This window comes from Xenopus laevis, chromosome 8S (genome assembly GCF_017654675.1).
Source record: "Xenopus laevis strain J_2021 chromosome 8S, Xenopus_laevis_v10.1, whole genome shotgun sequence".
NCBI classification, from domain to species: Eukaryota; Metazoa; Chordata; class Amphibia; order Anura; family Pipidae; genus Xenopus; species Xenopus laevis.
The window spans coordinates 811116-831583 of NC_054386.1; positions in this window are offsets into that span (position 1 = coordinate 811116).

Here is a 20468-nt window from a genome sequence, read left to right on the forward strand (position 1 = left end):
TTTTCGTGATTTTTGCATTCAGAGTTTAGTAAATAACCCCCATAGTGAAATTAAAAAAAGAATGGCTGAAGATGCTGACCACTAGCAAGTGTCAGCTGCTGGGAGTTACTTATCACTACCATTTATCCATCCCTTATAAAATCAGCCTCCTTATCCATCAATAAGAAGCTTTTGGTCTTTATGACTAGTGATGAGTGAACTTTGCCGAAAATTTTGCAAAATTGGAAGGTTAGGTTGGTTTCATTAAAGGAAAACTAAAACTGAATTCACTGATCCAGCTTAAAGGTTTCAGAATCTCTATAACAGTAATATAAGATCTCAAATGTGTGTACAGGGTGCCACCATCTTGGATTCCATTAGGAGTGTCAGTGACACTGGACATGCTCAGTGTGCTCTCTGATGCTGTTGAGAAGCTAAGCTAACAGGTAGTGGGAAATTATGAAGCAAAAATTGAGGTTCCATCTGTCATACAAGCTGATACCACAGGGCTATTTGCTAAACTCTGATGCAAAGTCATTGGTTTCTTAGCTGCCAGGTAATGAGAATCTGAATTTTTCACTATCTGCCTTATACCGTTGTGATTTCTGTATTCTATATATATATATATATATATATATATATATATATATATATATATATATATATATATATACAGTAAGGTCCCTAAGCTCAGTAAGTGACAGCAGCACAGAGCATGTGCTGTGAATCAGCAGAAAAGAAGATGGGGAGCTACTGGGGCATCTTTGGAGACACAGATCTTTACTGCTAAAGGGCTATGGTTGCCTTGGGCTGGTACAGAAGCACAAAACATCATGTACAATAGAGTCCTGCAGTAGGTCGGGTAACCGTGGGTTAACCACAAAAACCTGTGGTACCCTGCGGGTCTAGAGGCGGGTCGGCGGTTCTGAGATTTGCGGGTCGCGGGTCGGGCCGCGGGTCTTCTCAATATCGATATTCACTCCTTTTTTCTGGTCACGTCTACTTCTGATGACGTCACTTCCGGTTTACAATGACAGCACTTCCTGATTCTTGATGGTCAGCAGGTCGCGGGTCCGGGTTGCAGATAAGATACTTGTGGGTCGGGTAGCTGGTCCAAGCGGGTAAGAATGCGGGTTGTGGGTCCGGGTTACGGATTGCAGGTTGCAATTACGGGTCGGGTTCCAAAAAATGGACCCGCGCAGGACTCTAATGTACAATATTTCTACCTGCTTCTTTAGTTAAGCTTTAGTTCTCCTTTAAAGTTAGTTACACTTATTTATTCCTGCCAAATCCAGATCAGATCACCTATGTCCCTTTAATGTAGCCTTCATTGGCTTTCATAACTTCCAGTGATGTGCAGCTTCTTCCATCATCCCATGCCCAGGCAGGGGGCACAGTTGGCATCAATTGCTACCCAACGTTCTGTAGTCTAAGGGAATTATTTATCAAAATCCAATTTCAGTTTTTTTAAATAAAATAGTCCAACCAAACTAGAATCCACGATTTGACCTTATTCGTCATTGAAAAAACTAGATAAAATCGGTTCGGGAAAAAAACTCGAAAAATTTGTGTTTTAAAAAACCCCCAGATTTTTTCATGTTTTTTTGCCCGAAATACTCAATTTTTTTGTGAAATCGCTTGAAACCCCCGATGTTTTCAGATTTCAGACCATTTTATCTTCAAATTTGAAATGGGACCTTTCCCATTGACTTCTGCAGGACCCTAACAGCTTGCAGATTCTGACTTGTAGCAGCCTCGGGGTATAATAAACCACGAGAAAAAAATTTCTCACTAAAAATTTGGATTTTATAGTTAAAAAAAACTTGGCATTCAGACTTTCTTAAATAACCCCCAATTGTTAAATTTTTATAGCATACAGAGTACATAACATCTACTGCTTAATGATGGGCGAATTTGGCCCATTTCGCTTAGCCGTAAAATTCACAAATTTCCTCCGAAAAACATGAAATGCGAATTGTGATGCCCACGTCAATTTTGATGTCCGTGTTAAAGTCAATAGGCATTCGAATAATGTTGGCGCGCGACTTTTTCGTTGTGCATCCAAAAATGTTTTGACTTCGCCTGTGAATTTTTACATCAGTTTCGCCAATTTATTAGCCGGCAGCAAAACATGGAAATTCATATGAATTCGCACCTGACGCATTTATTCGCTCATCACTACTACTGCTTTGTAAAAAAAAAAAATAGTAACATTACTTTAGGGTCAAAGAAAGAATCATTTACTCAGTACTGCTCAGTTAAAGGGGTTTTCTGTTTGGGGTTCACTATATTTTCCATTTCTTTTTCTTTTTTGTCTCCATGTCCTTTTTCCCAGTGTTCTTTGACCTTTACAACAATCTGTTATTTTATCCACCAGTGTCTGTTTTTGTCTCCCCACAACAACCAAATACTGTGAATACGGATACAGAAGTCTTTACTGCTAAATGATTCAGAAGGGATTCACTATCAATCTCTCTCCCTTGTTTCAAATCAAATAACCTCACTGGCCCTTGGGCTAAATGCAGAAAAATCCGAGTATTTGTCCAGCCTGAAAGTGATTTCCTCAATGAAGTTCCACACCCAGAAGGTGAAAAAATGAATCACAAAAGTGAAATAAGTGGGAAAAGAAAAATGACAAGCCGATGAATGTGTATAAGAAACGGATCCGCACACACACCGATTAGTGCAGCCGGGGAATATCCCCTTTTATTCAGCCACCAAACATCAACGTTTCGGGGGGGAACACTCACCCTTCATCAGGAGGGGTGGGTGTTCCCCCCCCGAATGGGTGGGTGTTCCCCCCCCGAATCTTTGATGTTTGGTGGCTGAATAAAAGGGGATAATCCCCGACTGCACTAATCGGTGTGTGTGCGGATCCGTTTCTTATACACAGTGGTTGCTAAGGGACCCGGCCGGGTCAACGGAAGGAACGCACCACCAACTGCAGGATTGGTGAACTACAGGTGTGCGGTAGGAGAATTACATTGTAATTAAGCCGATGAATGTCACATGGGCAGTTTCAAAGCATAACAAGTCCTACAATACTAATAAAATCCTTACTAAACATCATCTAGAAAGGAGTTTATTGTAAAAAGGGGACACGGCTGTAGAAGTGACAGCACTTGAGAATTCAAGCCATCAGCTTCATGAATACACATGGAACCCTTCTGAGATTAATATTATTTTACAATATGGTGGTATGGGATACACTATTAGTGATGGGCGAATTTGCACCGTTTCGCTTAGCCGAAAAATTCGCGAATTTCCAGCGAAATTTGCGAAAAATTTGCAAAACTGCGCCAGCATCTTGTTTTTGACGCCGGCATCCGTTTTTTTAACGCCGATGCCCGTTTTTGACGCCGACGTCAAACTTTCGTCAGTGAATTTTCGTGGCCGTTTTGCGAATTTACAGCGAATTCGCACCTGGCGAATAAATTCGCCCATCACTATACACTATTCCTTATATATATTGTAGCTTGAGTCTGAGGGCTGGACATGTGGCAGGATACCTGAACAAGACTTCAAGGAATAAGGCAACAGTCTATTGCCTACAAACAAACGTGAATGTAATGTGTCTTCAGGTTTGTGTTGCCTTGTCTCTGCCCAATGTTGTAATGCACTCCGTGGATATGGACACATTTCTCCATTGTCCACATGTTAACCCATTGTTTTAACTGTCCCCTTCAGCAGAAAATGGGTCAAAGGTTAATGCTTGATAAGAAAGCAAAAGAGCTCTCAATTAGTTGAAGAAACCCCTTGACCCTCATTGACATGGTTTGCCCTTTGACCGTTCCTCTTGAGAACCAAGGAGTCTTCCTCTCCAGCTTTTCAGGAGCTGCTTTCACAAGCTTTAGAGCATATGTTCAGCCAGTTATATGTGTGTGGAGCCATTATCATTTGCTCGCCCTTAGCTCTTCGTTTTTCTATCATCTTCCAAGTCTTTGCTCTTTAAAGCCATGACTGCCAGTAGGACCTGTCACAACGAAAATGGCGCTACTGAACCCCTTGCTAATGAAAACTATAACACAGCACATGTTTGTTTTAGACAAAGAGCAGTTATTACCAAAACATTTACATCATAATTACTTAGTATTTAAGTAACTGGGGCAATTTAGTACTATATGCTAATGTCAAAAATATTACTGCTGTATTCTGTATAATAATTAGATTATATTAGACAGTTAAATAAAATATAGTAGATATAGTTTGTTCCTCTTTCCCCTCAATATTTATTTAGGTATGTTTCAAAGGTACAGGCCACCTTGGCTTTGTTAACTGGTATGTGTGTATAGCTTTATTTTGTGCATTTACTAGTTGTGTGTATCTCCTGCAGATGCCAGCCATCCTTACAAGAGTAAGAGTTCGCTTGGGTAAGTCAATCCTATTGTTCATTCCATCAATACTTATGAATTAGAGCAGCAATCCCCAACCAGTAGCTCATGAGTAACATGTTGTTCTCCAACCCCTTGGATGTTGCTCCCAGTGGTCTCAAAGCAGATGCTTGTTTTTGAATTCCAGACTTGGAGGCAAGTTTTGGTTGTATAAAAACTAAGTATAGTGCCAAGTAGAGCCTCCTGTAGGCTGCCAATCCACACAGGCGCTACCAAATAGCCAATCACAGCCCTTATTTGGCACCCCAACAGACTTTTTCATGCTTGTGTTGCTCTCCAACTCTTTTTACATTTGAATGTGGCTCTCGGGTAAAAAAGGTTGGGGACCCCTGAATTAGAGGTCTGAGAATCCACAGCAACCAATCAGATGTTTAATTTCAAACAATGAATACTCACTGCTGTTCGGTGGCTATGGTTTACTAGAAATGTATTACCTTTATTTATGTTATAATATATATATATATATATTACCTTTAGACATAAGCTGGCTATACAGGCCAACACAGATTATTGGCCCGTGTATGGTGCCAGCCGATGGGTCCGCTCCATCAATAGCTGGACGAAAATCATTATTAATTGGGCAGGTTTGATTTTCCCCATTGGATCAAGGGCCACATTTTTACTTGATGTGTTCCTAATTTACAGCCTACATTACCATCCAAATGATCAGGTCAGCACAATATTGCCCACTACAACATGCATCGGTGCTAGTTTGGCCACCTTGCCGAACGAGTTAATCTTGGGGGGCCTTATTTATCAAAATCCATTTTTTTCTGATTATTTTAGTCCGACCAAACTAGAATCCACAATTGTACCTTTTTATTATCAAAAAAGCTTGATTTAATCAGATTGGGGACAAACACGGAAAAATCGTGTGAATTGTTTGATTTTTTCAGATACTTTTCCCGAATCTCTCAATTTTTTGTGGCTTTTTCTCAGAATTTTTAAGATTTTTGCCAAAAAGTCCAAAATAGTTGGAGTTTCAGGCTTATGCCAGTGCAGACCGCAGAAACTTCCAAATAGGATAGGGACCTCTCTCATTGACTTATATACAACTTTGATAGGTCTGAAATGCCGGATTTTCTGTTTCAGACTTTTTCCATGCTCGGGGTATAATAAATGTAGAAAAAATGTAGTTTTTTTTCCCACGAGAAAGTCGGATTTTATTGAATTTTTTGGATTCGGACTTTGATAATTAACCCCCTAAGTGTATGGCCGCCTATAATCACACAATGATTTGTAAGCGCCAAATCTCCTTAAATCTGCATTTGTTCATTCAATTCTATTAAAGGGCAATGGCAAATTTTATTTGCACAAAATTCTTACATATAAAAAAACATCCAGATTGAGATCCAGATGTATTTTTAACCCAGAGATATCTGCTACTTGATGTGCTCAAGTACAGGCCAATATTTGACTAAAATGTAAAGAGAAAGAAGAGTTTAGCATGCTGCCTAAAATGCCAAAGGTCTAGATATATATGTATATACTCTAATGTGTTGTGATTGATACAACTATGCAAATCCATTGCAATTTTTAAAATCAATTTCAGACATTAATTAAGATACTTTTTCCTCTGCCTCAAGCAATACAGGCAGCCTTATTAATTTGCATTTACTTCTCTATGGAGTCCCAATTCCAAACATCCCAATGAGCCATGTTTCTGAAAGGCTGCTATAGTTTTCCCTCTGCTCTACTCTAATAGCTGCCATTTCTCCTCATATAGTAACCCAAGATGCTTTTACATCCTAACATCTTTGTAACCCTATCTAAGCCTTCCCCGTCCATTAAAAATGACTATGACTTTATTCTCTAGAGAAAAATGTAATACCCAAGCAACAAAAATGGGCGACAGATCCCCTTTCGTGGCTGTTTGAACAACAAGTGAGTTTGGGCTGATCCTATAATGTGTCCATTGATTTGTGTAAAAAAATACTGGTGCCTCTTACTGAAACTAGAAGACTAGACCCACCTTGTCTGGGTTAATTGTTTTTGACCCCTGCTATATCCCAAGACTGTTTCGCTGGCAAATTTAAGACCTGATCCTCCCACTTTCTCTCAGACAGGGGTAAACAGTGAAGTTACGTAAGTAAACAGTTGGTTTTACTTAGGGAAAAAAAGAATATATGTAATTGAGTGCTGCTGATGGACAAGCAGTGGTGGATGCCCACATAAAAGAAAATCATCTACTTTGTGGTGAAATAAATTCGGACAGTTTTTTAATCTGGACATTTGTATATTTTCATGCAGTCAGTAAGATCAGGATTTGAAATATTAGCTTCTTTTACCCAGTTGGCAAATTATTTGCCTTTTTTTAAAAAAAAAAACCCACTGAATCTTATTTCAAAATTGTATATATATTTCCCATGGAAATAATCATTTTAAACACAAATGTATATAGAACTTGCAAAATGTAGATCTTCTGACCACTGGAATTGAATACTTTTTCACTATTAATGTTTTGCTATTAATGTTTGGGAATTATACTAAAGAAATATTGCATTATTGTGGGGTTCTCCAGGCAACCATCCCTTCTTAGGAAACCCTTCACCAGACAGCCCTCCCTTCTTAGGAAACCCTTTTCCAGACAACCCTCCCTTCTTAGGAAACTCTTCTCCAGGCAACCATCCCTTCTTAGGAAACACTTCCTTCTCCAGACAACCCTCCCTTCTTAGGAAACCCTTCTCCAGACAACCCTCCCTTCTTAGGAAACCATTCTCCAGACAACCCTCCCTTCTTAGGAAACCCTTCTCCAGGCAACCCTCCCTATTTAGGAAACCCTTCACCAGACAACCCTCCCTTCTTAGGAAACCCTTCTCCAGACAACCCTCCCTTCTTAGGAAACCCTTCTCCAGACAACCCTCCCTTCTTAGGAAATCCTTCTCCAGACAACCATCCCTTCTTAGGAAACACTTCCTTCTCCAGACAACCCTCCCTTCTTAGGAAACCCTTCTCCAGACAACCCTCCCTTCTTAGGAAACCCTTCTCCAGACAACCCTCCCTTCTTAGGAAACCCTTCTCCAGACAACCCTCCCTTCTTAGGAAATCCTTCACCAGGCAACCCTCCCTTCTTAGGAAACCCTTCTCCAGACAACCCTCCCTTCTTAGGAAACCCTTCACCAGGCAACCATCTCTTCTTAGGAAACCCTTTTCCAGACAACCCTCCCTTCTTAGGAAACCCTTCTCCAGGCAACCATCCCTTCTTAGGAAACACTTCCTTCTCCAGACAACCCTCCCTTCTTAGGAAACCCTTCTCCAGACAACCCTCCCTTCTTAGGAAACCCTTCTCCAGACAACCCTCCCTTCTTAGGAAACCCTTCTCCAGACAACCCTCCCTTCTTAGGAAATCCTTCACCAGGCAACCCTCCCTTCTTAGGAAACCCTTCTCCAGACAACCCTCCCTTCTTAGGAAATCCTTCACCAGGCAACCCTCCCTTCTTAGGAAACCCTTCTCCAGACAACCCTCCCTTCTTAGGAAACCCTTCACCAGGCAACCATCTCTTCTTAGGAAACCCTTCTCCAGACAACCCTCCCTTCTTAGGAAACCCTTCACCGGGCAACCCTCTCTTCTAAGGAAACCCTTCAACAGGCAACCCTCCCTTCTTATGAAACCCTTCCTTCTCCAGGCAACCCTCCCTTCATCAGGCCACCCTCCCATTGCCAGGTAATGCTGCCTTCACCAGGTAATCCTCCTACTGCCAGGTAGCCCCTTCCTTCATTATTCAGACCATCATCAGTCAGTTTGGTTTTCCATTGGGCCAATGAGTTTAGGTGCAATTTCTCCAGAGAATGGTCTGCCAAACACAATATTTTTAGGGTCTACACCGGAACAGAAGATCAGATAGTTTTATTTGGAGTTATAGGAAAAATCTTTAAGCTGCATTTTATAGCTTTAACCCTGGGGCTGTGTGGCCCAAATTCATCATGGGATAAAGCCAAAATTATTATGTTTTAAAACGAGATAGGAGATTACTTTTAATGCATTGTGATTGTAATGTGCAATGTGTATATTAGAAATCTAAAGTGTTTGTCAGTGAATTTCTGGGAAGCTGTTAATAGCTGGGGCACAGAGCTTCCAAGCATGAGCTCACAACTGTGAGACAGAAAGAGAGACTTCCCAAATCATTTGGAGAAAAGTAAACATGGAGTGGAAATAAGTCTCCCGAGGGATCTCGAGGTAAGAGGCGAGATTTTCAGAGCTCAGCTCTACACTGTCAGATGGAATCAATATGTATACACAGGCAGTGCAATATTACAGCATCTCTTAAACAATTAATAAGCCATCAGGTCATTTCTCTTGGCTTTTATTTGAAAATGTTTCGGCATATCCAAAGCATGTCATTATTCTAGTGAAAAGTTTCCCTAGTGTTTTTCCATTAAAAGGCAGACTAAACCCACCATAAACAGGCAAGGAGCCAGGGAAATAAAACGTATTAATTAATAGCAGTAAAAACAAGGGTTTGGAGTGTATGGGAATTTAGCATTAGATGGTGCATAAGCTGCAAAGGCTGCAGTGCTCTTATTTCTTCTACACATGTAGGTTTAGAGTGTAGCTATGTTCTATATATTCAAATATATAAGTGCTAGTAAGTCCCAAACCTAGTGTAGCCCAGTCCAGACAATCCGTTCAAATGACAAATTCCAGAAGGGATTGGTGTATCCCTCAACAGAGGGTTTTTTGGGGAAAGAAAAACAGAAAAAAATAAAATAATATAGAGTGCAGCGATCTCAAAATTGGACGAAACACCTTCAGTGCCTGTAAAGCCTTTACAAATTATTTGCGATGGAAAGACTCTTCACCTTTTAGTAACCACTCATATAGGGAGAGGGTTAGATCTATTTAAAGTGATAGTAGAGAGGTAAGTATCAGAATGTAGTTTACACCCACACTTTAAAGATGTAACTATTCCACTGGTATATTTTCTACTCACAGACCCATGGGTAACCTCAGCCTATTTCACAATTACAACCAGATCGGACCGGCTTCTAATGTTCTTTCCTCCTTGTGGGCAATAAAGAGCAACATGTGCGGAAATGCTAGTAACAATGTTTTATTAAATAATTAAAAACAAACTAACAACGATTCTCCATAGAAGTGCTTGTTAAAAAACTCTGAGGATCTCAGTAGCAGCGCTGCAGGTTTTTCGGCATCTCCCAGACCTCACTGCGCAAGTCCCCACTATTGTGTCTCTGCACTTCCCACTAATCTGTCACCGCTGACGCGTTTCGCCTCATAGGCTTCTTCCAAGAGCGATGACGCTTCTCCAAGCTGTCATGTCTTTATTGTACCCACATTGATCTCTTTACCAACTGCAAAATGGTCCGTTGTTCCTTTGTAACATGCAAGTTTTTTAAATCATCCACATTCTCAACTTATCGTTCCTCATATTATTCCAAAAAATGAATGTGGATGAATGTGGATGATTCTTGAAGGAACCTAGGGTTACTGGTTGTTGAGCCAAAAACATTATATTATAAATCAAAAACTGGTAATATCTCAGAAACTGCTAAAAATAGAAAAATGATGTAAATTACAAAAGTGCTCAGAGAAACAAGTCAATTACACCCACATTTTTATGTAGTTTTAGGTGCCCTTTAAATGTGTTAAAATATATTTGCAGCATGCCAGAAGGTGAACTTTGGTTATCAAGTTATTTGACAGTATGTGGTCAAAAACTGGCTTCATCAGCCAAGCAAAAGACCCATTAAATTTACGAGACAAGAAAAAAAAATAAAAAGAATTATCAATTGGCTGCCATGGCTAACCGTTTAGCACCTATCTTTGCCAGGATCACATGAACAACAAAGTTTGTGGCTTAATATGGCCTGATGTGGCCACAAATGATGGAGGAAGTTTCCATTATTGAATGGGCTACAAACTATAAACTTAGTTAGAAAATCGTTAGTGATGATTTAGCTGATGTGATACTATTTGTTTGGCAGGTCAACAGTCGGATCACAAAAAGTCCTTGATGGCATGGAGGGGAGGCCATAATTCTGGTCCCATAGGAAGGCCAATAATTGGCCAACTTGGTCAAGAGTGGAGACGTTTGCAGCTAATATTGGCCAGTAGGGCCTTTTAGAATATTGCATATTTGACCTAGAAGAGAGTGGGTTGGTAATTTTTCTAGAGTGATTGGCTGCTCTTCAGAACAACATGGCCTTCTTCAAGGGACTTCTTTTAGAATCTGAAATTAGGATTCCATGTCCCCCCAGCAGTTCCCGTGTGCTGTGCAACTACAGGTATGGGACCTGTTATACAGAATGCTCGGGACCTTTCCAGAATTTGGATCTTCATACCTTAAGGGGCATATTTATCAAGGGTTGAATTTCGAATTGAAAAAACTTCGAATTTCAAATTCAAAAAGACCAACCGAAATTAAGTTGAAGTTTTTTTTGGGTCGAATAGGTCAGTTTTCGATTAAATAGGTCCGTATTTGGCCGAATTAGAATCGTTCGAAACAAATTAGTGGCCTTATCGATCGAATTTGATTTTTTTCAAAGACCACCAATTGACTACAAAAAGGTTGTAGGAGGTCCCCCATAGGCTAAAACAGCAATTTAGCAGGTTTTAGATGGTGAATGGTCGAAGTCGACAGTACATGATAAATTTTGATATTCGAACTTTCAAATTTTTTTCAAATTCAACTCAAATTTGGACTATTCCCAAGTCGAAGTACCCAAAAAATAGCTTGAAATTCGAATTTCTTTTCATTCGAAAATTCACCTCGACCTTTGATAAATCTGCCCCTAAGTATACTATAAAATCATGTAAGCATTAAATAAAGGATTAATTATATCTTCGCTAGGATCGGGTGCAAGCTACTGTTTTATTATTACAAAGAAAAAGTGAAATCATTTTTAAAAAGGTGGATTATTTGATTATAATGGAGTCTAAGGGAGACAGCCTTTCCGTAATTCGTAACTTTCTGGATAACGGGGTTCCGGATAACGGATCCCATACCCCTGCTTATATTTCAAGCCCATTTGAATAGAGGAATGGAGAATAATGTTCCCTGACCGTGTGCATTACTAGATATAAACTCCTTTAATTAACGAGATACAATCAAGTATACATACCAAACTACATTCGAAATATTTCATGGGATACTTGTTTTGTGCCAAAACTGTATGGCGCAACAAAAAGAAATAAATAAGCTTATTTCAGGTTCAGGCATGTCTTGTGTTTATTTGGACAGTGCGGGTGTATGAATAATTATCTGCTCTCAGAAAGAAAAATCTTTTTTTTGTTGCAGTATTTTTCAGATATATTTATATGAAAGCAAAAACAACACTATCACCTTAAATGGTTTTCTTCTTCTTTTTCTTCTTCTTACCGGGTTGCTGTCAGCCTTGCAATTAAGTGGATTTGGCAGTTCTGATTGATATTGTCGTAGTAAATATTTGTTTAACCAAACTAAAACAAAGCAGATTTTAGCTATTTACCAAATTAAGTTTCCTGATATCTTAGGAATTTTTGTTTCAGAAATCTGCACTTTTTTGCATCCATCATCGACTAAAATGAGCTTCAGGTACCAAAATGCTCATTTACCAACTCTAGGGGGGTTATTTACTAAACTCCGAATGCAAAAATCACGAAACAATTGTGTGGTTTTTTTTTGTTTTTTTTTACAAAATCTGACTTTATAAAATTTTTTCGGAATTTATTATACCTCAAGGATGGAAAAGTCGTAATCTGAAAATGTGGCATCTCAGACCTGTTGAGGTTGTATGTAGGTCAATGGGAGAAGTCCCAATGATTTTTTGATGTGCGCTGGGTTTTTGGCAATATCCCGAAGTTTTCCGGGTTTTCGGGAAAAATTCTGAGTTTTTGGGTGAAAAATCCGAAAAAATCTTGAAAATCAGATGAAAAATCTGAAAAAATTTCCAAAATCAGATTGAATGCGATTTTCCCCAAAATTTTCAGGAAAGTGTATTAATAAATAAGCCCGGAGTTTTTTTCAGAAAATATTGAGATAAATTGGGACTTTGATAAATAACCCCCTAGGAGTTAAACTGGGCCGTTTAAAGCACAATATAGACATTACTCACACCCGGAGACTTAATTGGCATTTCTGGAGCAGTACATTAAGCATCAGCAGTGGAAATGAGGCAATGTGAATTGTGGGCTTTATCTCCTTCATTGTAAATGAATCTTATTCTCCTTCCAACAATGTCAATGTATCAGTTATAACTGTGCAAATGTTTTGGTATCCGGCCATCATATGTCTGCAATAATGTTTCCTTGTGCTTATAGATTTATTTCATCCAAATATTTCTGCAAGTCATTTTGTTTTCTTACAATTTAGCAAAATGGGCTTTTAATTCAGACCATAATGAAATCATAATAATCCAGTGGTATATTTGGACCTTACTTAAAAATGGCAGTAGCCACTTGACAGGATTCTGTCATTTTTTCTTGTTATTTCTATGGAAACGTTTTTATTACTATATTACACGGTGTACATTGCAAGTAATTTATTCTACCATTTTACATAAATTTTATATGAATCTATATATATATTTTAAGTTGTAATACTGGTGTTTCAGCAGCCACCTCACGTTGTTTTGCCTGGTCATGTGTTTTTAGAGAAAGCCAGCAATTCACAATGGAATTGCTTTCAGATAAACTATTTTTTTTCTCCTACTCAATGTAACTGGAGGAGTCATGACCAGACTTTATAGCAGTATTTATAGCAATGCAGGTGTCAGGCAGCTGTTATCTGGTTACCTTCTTATTGTTCTGTTGATAGGCTGCTGGAAGGGAGAAGGGGGTAATGATATTGCTCCAACTTGCAGTACAGCGGTAGAGTGCCTGAAGTTTATCAGAGCACAAATCACATGACTAAAGACACCTGGAAACTAACAATACTTCTAGCCCCATTTCAGATTTCAAAATGAAATATAACAACATTTTCTCTTTTTAAAAATGGATTGCAATGCAAGATTCTGCTGGGGGAGCGCTGTTAACTGATGCATTTTGTAAAAAAAAACTTCTGAGCTTTCTGGATAACAGGTTTCCGGATAACGGATCTTATACCTGTATTACCATTTACAGAATCACTAACATTAAGGGGGTTATTTATTAAAGTTTTTAAAGATTTATTAAAACCCGATAGTGTTGAAAGTCCGAATAAAAACTTACTCCAAGTCAGACCTGCCGAGTTTATGTAGAAATCAATGGCAGATGTCTAGTTGACATTTTGAAGATATCCTGATCTGCGATGGTTTTTGTTTAATAATCCAAAGATTTTGTAGTTTTGGGTGTTAAATCCAAAAAGGTCGCAGGTTTCGGGCATCAGATCTGAAAAATTCATAGTTTTTAGCAACAGATCCGAGAAAATGGTGGGATTCAGATTTTTTCACAATTTTTGTGAAAATGTCTTGATAAATAGAGGGTAAAGCCAGTGCAGATTTGGTTGGAGGGGTTTTAAGGTTTTGAGAAAATAGTGAGAACATTTTGAATTATAGTAAACAATCCCCTAAGGGTAAAGAGTAAAAACAATGAAAATGTTACTGTAATTAGGGTTCTATCTTAGGCCAAAAATAATATCCAGAAAAAACACTGTAAAAAATAAGATAAGGAAGTATTCAGTTGCACTGTCCTTTTACCCCCATAATTGCTATGTCCAGTATTTGATTGTTTAAACCCAAATGTAAGACACATTGCATTGTCATATACACAATTGTGGCATATGTTTACCATTAACTAAACACCATGTGTTGTTTCTCATATTTCTGTCCACACCAACCAAAAAAAACCTAATCTAGGAAGATACTTAATGATCATCCTGGGGACATGCGGAGCGGGATCGCATTACCTTTCCTTCAACTCCTCATCCTCAAACTCTTCTCCTTTTGGTTAAATGCAAAGTTATATTTGCAAAGTACAAGTGAGATTGAAATGTTATGTAGCCGAAGGCTAATAGTTTGTATTTCCAAACAAGACAAATCCAATTTATCTGCTTGTAATCCCATTTTGAGTATTTTGAATTATCCTGTTTGGTGATTTGTAAAAATCTGTCTTTATTTCTCAGGTCAGACAAGGACTTTAGATTCCTTCGGCATTCCCTACATTATGTCATTTTGCTAAGAGAATTATCATTCCCGTACAAAGCATAATATCAGAGTATTTTTATTTCTTGGTGTATTTTTTGGTGTATCCTCATTTATTGTAAAAGGTTTTTAAATCACATCCGATAGTTTTAGAGAAATGAAAGACACTTCCATGAGCTAAGAGCCTGGATGATTGTCTGACCTTAGTATGATTCCTTCAAAAGCAGCCTTGGCTGGAAAACACAGAATAATGATAAAAAGAAAATAGGCTTTATTATCTGTAGAACCTTTTAACTTCCAGAATTTTTATATAGGAGAACTTGCGTCAATCCGAATTGCACAACTTTTTTCGAATTGTCACCCTATAAACTCAACTTTATCAAATTATTGCCTTGACAACTCAAATTAATTGTATTATTGAGTGAAAACCCATGTTAAACAGCCCAAAACTATCAAGAATCCTGAACGTATTTAACATTTTAATTATTAAAGGGACCACCTGCCATTGACTTCTAAATGATTTCAACAGGTTTTAGCTGGAGTATTTTCAGATTTGGATTTTTATCACCTTCACAGCATAATAAATCTTGTAAAATTTAAGTTTTCCCACTTGACCAGAAAAATGTGAGATTTAAAAGGATCCTGTCATCGGAAAACATGTTTTTTTTCAAAACACATCAGTTAATAGTGCTACTCCAGCAGAATTCTGCACTGAAATCCATTTCTCAAAAGAGCAAACTGATTTTTTTATATTCAATTTTGAAATCTGACATGGGGCTAGACATTTTGTCAATTTCCCAGCTGCCCCATGTCATGTGACTTGTGCCTGCACTTTAGGAGAGAAATGCTTTCTGGCAGGCTGCTGTTTTTCCTTCTCAATGTAACTGAATGTGTCTCAGTGGGACCTGGATTTTACTATTGAGTGCTGTTCTTAGATCTACCAGGCAGCTGTTATCTTGTGTTAGGGAGCTGCTATCTGGTTACCTTCCCAATGTTTTTTTGTTTGGCTGCTGGGGGTAAAAGGGAGGGAGTTGATATCACTCCAACTTGCAGTACAGCAGTAAAGAGTGATTGAAGTTTATCAGAGCACAAGTCACATGACCAGGGGCAGCTGGGAAACTAACAAAATGTCTAGCCCCATGTCAGATTTCAAAATTGAATATAAAAAAATCTGTTTGCTCTTTTGAGAAATGGATTTCAGTGCAGAATTCTGCTGGAGCAGCACTATTAACTGATTCATTTTGAAAAAAAACTTTTTTCCCATGACAGTATCCCTTTAATAAATAGGCCCCTTAGTTTCATTACTTATAGTGATTACATAAATAATTTGTTTCTAACTAGGGATGAATGAGTTTTTACAAATTGAGAAAGCCAGTCGGATGACTAGAGAAATGTCTTAAGAGAGAAAAAAAACCCAGCAAGTCCAGTTGACTATCCCTGTCTATCTAAGGAACATGAAAGATATTGATTCATTGGCCTGTTTTAATATGTAGAACAGTTGTAGTCGTAGACCATACTAAAGATTACCAAAGAAGTGTGTACAATGTGATTCTATAGGCCAACAGTTGTGCTAGAAATTTCGAATCCCACAATCCAATTTACATGGTGTTCATGGCTTCCATGTGTTTGTGTGTTTGCAAGGAAAACAACACAATAATCAATACATGATAATGTTGCTTGTGTATCATGACCCACTGAATTTTGTGTATAATGTTGTACCAGAGTCAAGGGATAGAAAAGAAAGCTAGGAGATCCACAACCTCCATAGAAGCATATGGCCCTAGGAACTTTATGGTTTGTTGAGGAATACTTTAGTCAAAACTTACAGAAGATGAAGGGGCCCATTCACTAACTTCGAGTGAAGGATTCGAAGTAAAAAAACTTCGAATTTCAAAGTGTTTTTTGGGCTACTTCGACCATCGAATGGGCTACTTCGACCTTTGACTTCGACTTTGAATCGAAGGATTCGAACTAAAAATCGTTTGACTATTCGATAGTCGAAGTACTGTCTCTTTAAGAAAAAACTTCGACCCCCTAGTTCGCCATCTAAAAGCTACCGAACTCAATGTTAGCCTATGGGAAAGGTCCACATAGGCTTGCCTAAGTTTTTTTGGTCGAAGGATATTCCTTCGATCGTTGGATTAAAATCCTTCTAATCGTTCGATTCGAAGGATTTAATCGTTCGATCGAAGGATTATTCCTTCCATCAAACTATTTGCGATAAAATCCTTTGACTTCGATATTCGAAGTCGAAGGATTTTAATTCCCAGTCGAATATCGAGGGTTAATTAAACCTCGATATTCGACCCTTGGTGAATCGGCCCCGAAATGTCTGATGGCAGCCAAATATCCATTTTGAGTCAGTATTATAAAGTGCAAAAAATGTTTTCTGTTGCATATGGTGGGACATATGTGATTTTCTATGCTTGCAAAATATTTCAATAAAAACTATTGAAACAAAAAACAATAACTAAAGTATCTTCTTTTCCTATGCAAACCCTTTGTGTTGAATTATTGTCCTATGGATTTACCTTTTGCATATTTTCCCGTGTTATACTCTAAAATGTATTAATTATCCAGTTGAAAGACTTTTTAAAGAGTTGCTTATGGGTAGCGATGAAGCAAATAAAGTTGAGTTAAGAAGTTGCCTTGAACTGTGTCAGTACCAGTAGAGGTCACAGGGTAACACACAGAACGCCAAGCATTATTTGCAAGCCTTGATTCCCTCTGGTGTTCCGTCAAGTCACCACAAAAGTACTTCAATCATGGGTATGGAAATCAGAGGCAAACAGCAGAATACCTGCTAATCAGTGCTTTATTGTGCGTCCACACAACATGTTTCCGGCAGCAAAAGGCCCTTTTTCAAGTGTGTACAAATCACAGTGAAAAGTTGCTTTAAAGAGCCACACAGGAAGTCCCACCTCTTAATTAATCAATCAATGTATCACATTTAACCCTTAAAAAAATTATTACAATTGGCTCTTAACAGTGTCACCAATGCCTATCTGGATATATAACATATAAAAAGTGTTGTAAAATCCATAGAAAAAGTTAAACGTTAAAAGATCATATTATTGTGAAAAATACATATAATGGCCTCCAAATCCATCCATCGTGTCGTAATGGTGTTAAAAAATTGTGCGTTGTGTTCCAGGCAATTCCCAATGGTGTAATAAAATCAACCCTTTAGACATTTTCTAAAGTCGCTGCTCGCAACTATGTATTCTAAATCAGGGCAGTAATCAGTATCTCCTGCTGGTACGTGTCCTCTGGGGATAATCCTCGCGGGGTATCGGGGCTCGGGGATTCCTGTACTGGCGTTGCGTTGTCCGCCCTATCTCCTCTGAGTCCCGTTCTAAAAAATGGTGCGGGGAAGGAGAGGAACTTGCCTCATCGCTGCTGCTAGGTATATCCCTCCAATCTCTGCGTTGGGAGTTTTGCTTTTGGACGCACAATAAAGCACTGATTAGCAGGTATTCTGCTGTTTGCCTCTGATTTCCATACCCATGATTGAAGTACCAGTAGAGGCTCAGTCAAGGGAGAAGCTACTTAGCAGAACAATGGGCAAGTTTCTGGGGACAGAGTTTCAGTTGCAGAGCGTAAGTGTGCCTATGCATGTGTAGGGATGTGTAAAATGGCCACCCCTAGTATTTTGTGCAGGCAGTCCCTCAATGTTATGGACACCTATTTGGGTCCTAAAATACAGTTGGGAGGGGTACTGTTTGCTCTTTCTGCTCTAAGCTATGCACCCTGCTACTTCTCACAGTGAGCAGCAGATGGCACTGTGCTAGGATATAAAAGGCTCTGAAGCCATGCTTTCAGTGTCCATTTTGTGCTGGCTCTAGCCTGAACTAACAGGCTGAGTCTGTGTGGAACCTGATTATTTTAGGATTAGTAAGAATAGGCTACTCACCATTATAGGTCACTCTAGGAGTGACAGATAGACAGGTTATTTAGCTGAGCAGCTCCAGGCTCCGACGAGGAGAGTCAGAGGGATTAAGATCCCGGGTACTAATAGCCCAGAAGTAGGGACTAAGTATATAGGAACAGGGTAGATAGATTCCCCTCAGGTTCCACTTAGGGAAAAGGCTGAAAGCTGGTTGTACCTTTATTGCTGCTGAGCTTGTCCTCTTGCCTGTGGGGACTAATACTGACCATATGGTGCTGTGAGTATTGCCTATTCAATGTGATACTAAATCCTGTCATGCTCTATTGTATACTCCACTGAGGATTGTGTATGTTCAATAAATCATGTTTAAGTTATACGAACCACTGGCGCCCAATTATTATTCCCTGAATCCAGTTACAGTTGCACTACACCCTGCCTCCACACCGTTGCGTGGGCTCACTCCCTAAGATTACAGGTCTCATCCGGAGCATATTTATTGGGAGTGGAGCTCAATAGTGGTGTAAATAACACACAATTTACTATAGCGCTACACATGTATATTGTGAGCTGTAATTGCCCTTTCAGTTACACAACTTTGAAACAAATCATCAACACGACATATATATTCCTGTTTTCATATAAAGCAGACTCAAGTCATGTAGCTACAACCTGTAGCCGTGGAACACTGCAGAGAAAACTGTATTAGTCTCTTTTGAAGGAAGAATAGTTGCAGAGACAGCTTGGATGCCTTTACTTAGAACTCTTTCCCATCTGCTGTTTATTTAATATACAATAAAGGTCAGAGGTACACTTGTAATCTATAGTCCAGGATATTCTAGTGGAAAATCAATTACTACAACCCATTTAACTACTCACTGTTCCAAGTCCATGTATGTAACGCATTGCCTAATGTATATGGTTGAATAAAGAATTAATCTTCATTAGGGAGTATTTTCTTTCCTTAATATACTTGTATATATGAACACAGATGTCCATGTGTCCATTTGTATATATGTATACAGATACATATGTATTAGATATAAAATATACGTTTATTATGGGGATTCTTTATCAAAATCCATTTTTTTTGCATTTTTCTGATGAAAAAAATGTCCGACCGAACTAGAATCCATAATTTGGCCTTATTTATAAAAAAAAACTCAAAAAAATCTGATTGGGAAAAACCGCCACTTTTTGAATTATAAGCGTGACTTTTTTGGATTGAATTTTTTCGGATTTGAAGCCCCAAAGGTTAGAATTTTTAGTGAAATTGGATTGAATTTTGTTTCCTTCTGTCTTGGAATTATACAATCACAGCAAGCAGGCAGCTGCCATTTTGTGGACACAGTTATTAAGGGAAATTGTGTATCACCCCAAAATCTTGTGTATGCACCAGAATGGGGGACCTAATGTCCGTGTGCAGTGTCCTACACAATTATAGAGACTGAGGAGGGAGGGGGAATGGGAGGAGAGCAGTGACATGTAGGAAGTGCTGAATGGAAAGTGAAAGTAATTGACTGCCTGAGAGCATAGAGGCGGGGCAGGTAATATTTGATTGACAGTTTAGATATTTAAACACCTTTATAACAGGTATGGATGTTTTAATGAAAAAAAAATTTGGGGTTCCATATTTAATTTGGAAAGGACTTTCATTATGCAGTTTTTTATGTGTAGGTGACAGGTCCACTTTAAACAGAAGGGCTTCTTCAGTTAAACAAAGACAGAGACAGTTGTCCGGGCCTGATCATTTTCCAAAGCACATGGTTCGCCATTAAATTTTGGGGCTTTTAAGCCAAGATTTTGCTTATCAGAAAGGAAAGAACCTGGAGTAAAATATTGATATTGATTTCGCATTTTTAGCCGTAATTGATCCTTTAAGTCAGTCTTGGGTCTTGGGTGTTACTTTAAATTTCTGCTTCTGTTTGTTTTACTTAGAGATTATATTAGATATTCCTTTCACTGATGGGCGGTGATAAAATGTTTTAATTGTTTATTCATCTTGGAGATGGGAAGAAAGAGTGTCGGTCAGAATAATTAAGGTGATTGCAGGGACAACTAAAAGCAACCGAAGCATATTCCCTGAATATTGTATCACAGAAAGATTTAATGGCTGCTTGATTAAACACAACCTGGCCTGTGGTTTGCTTACACAT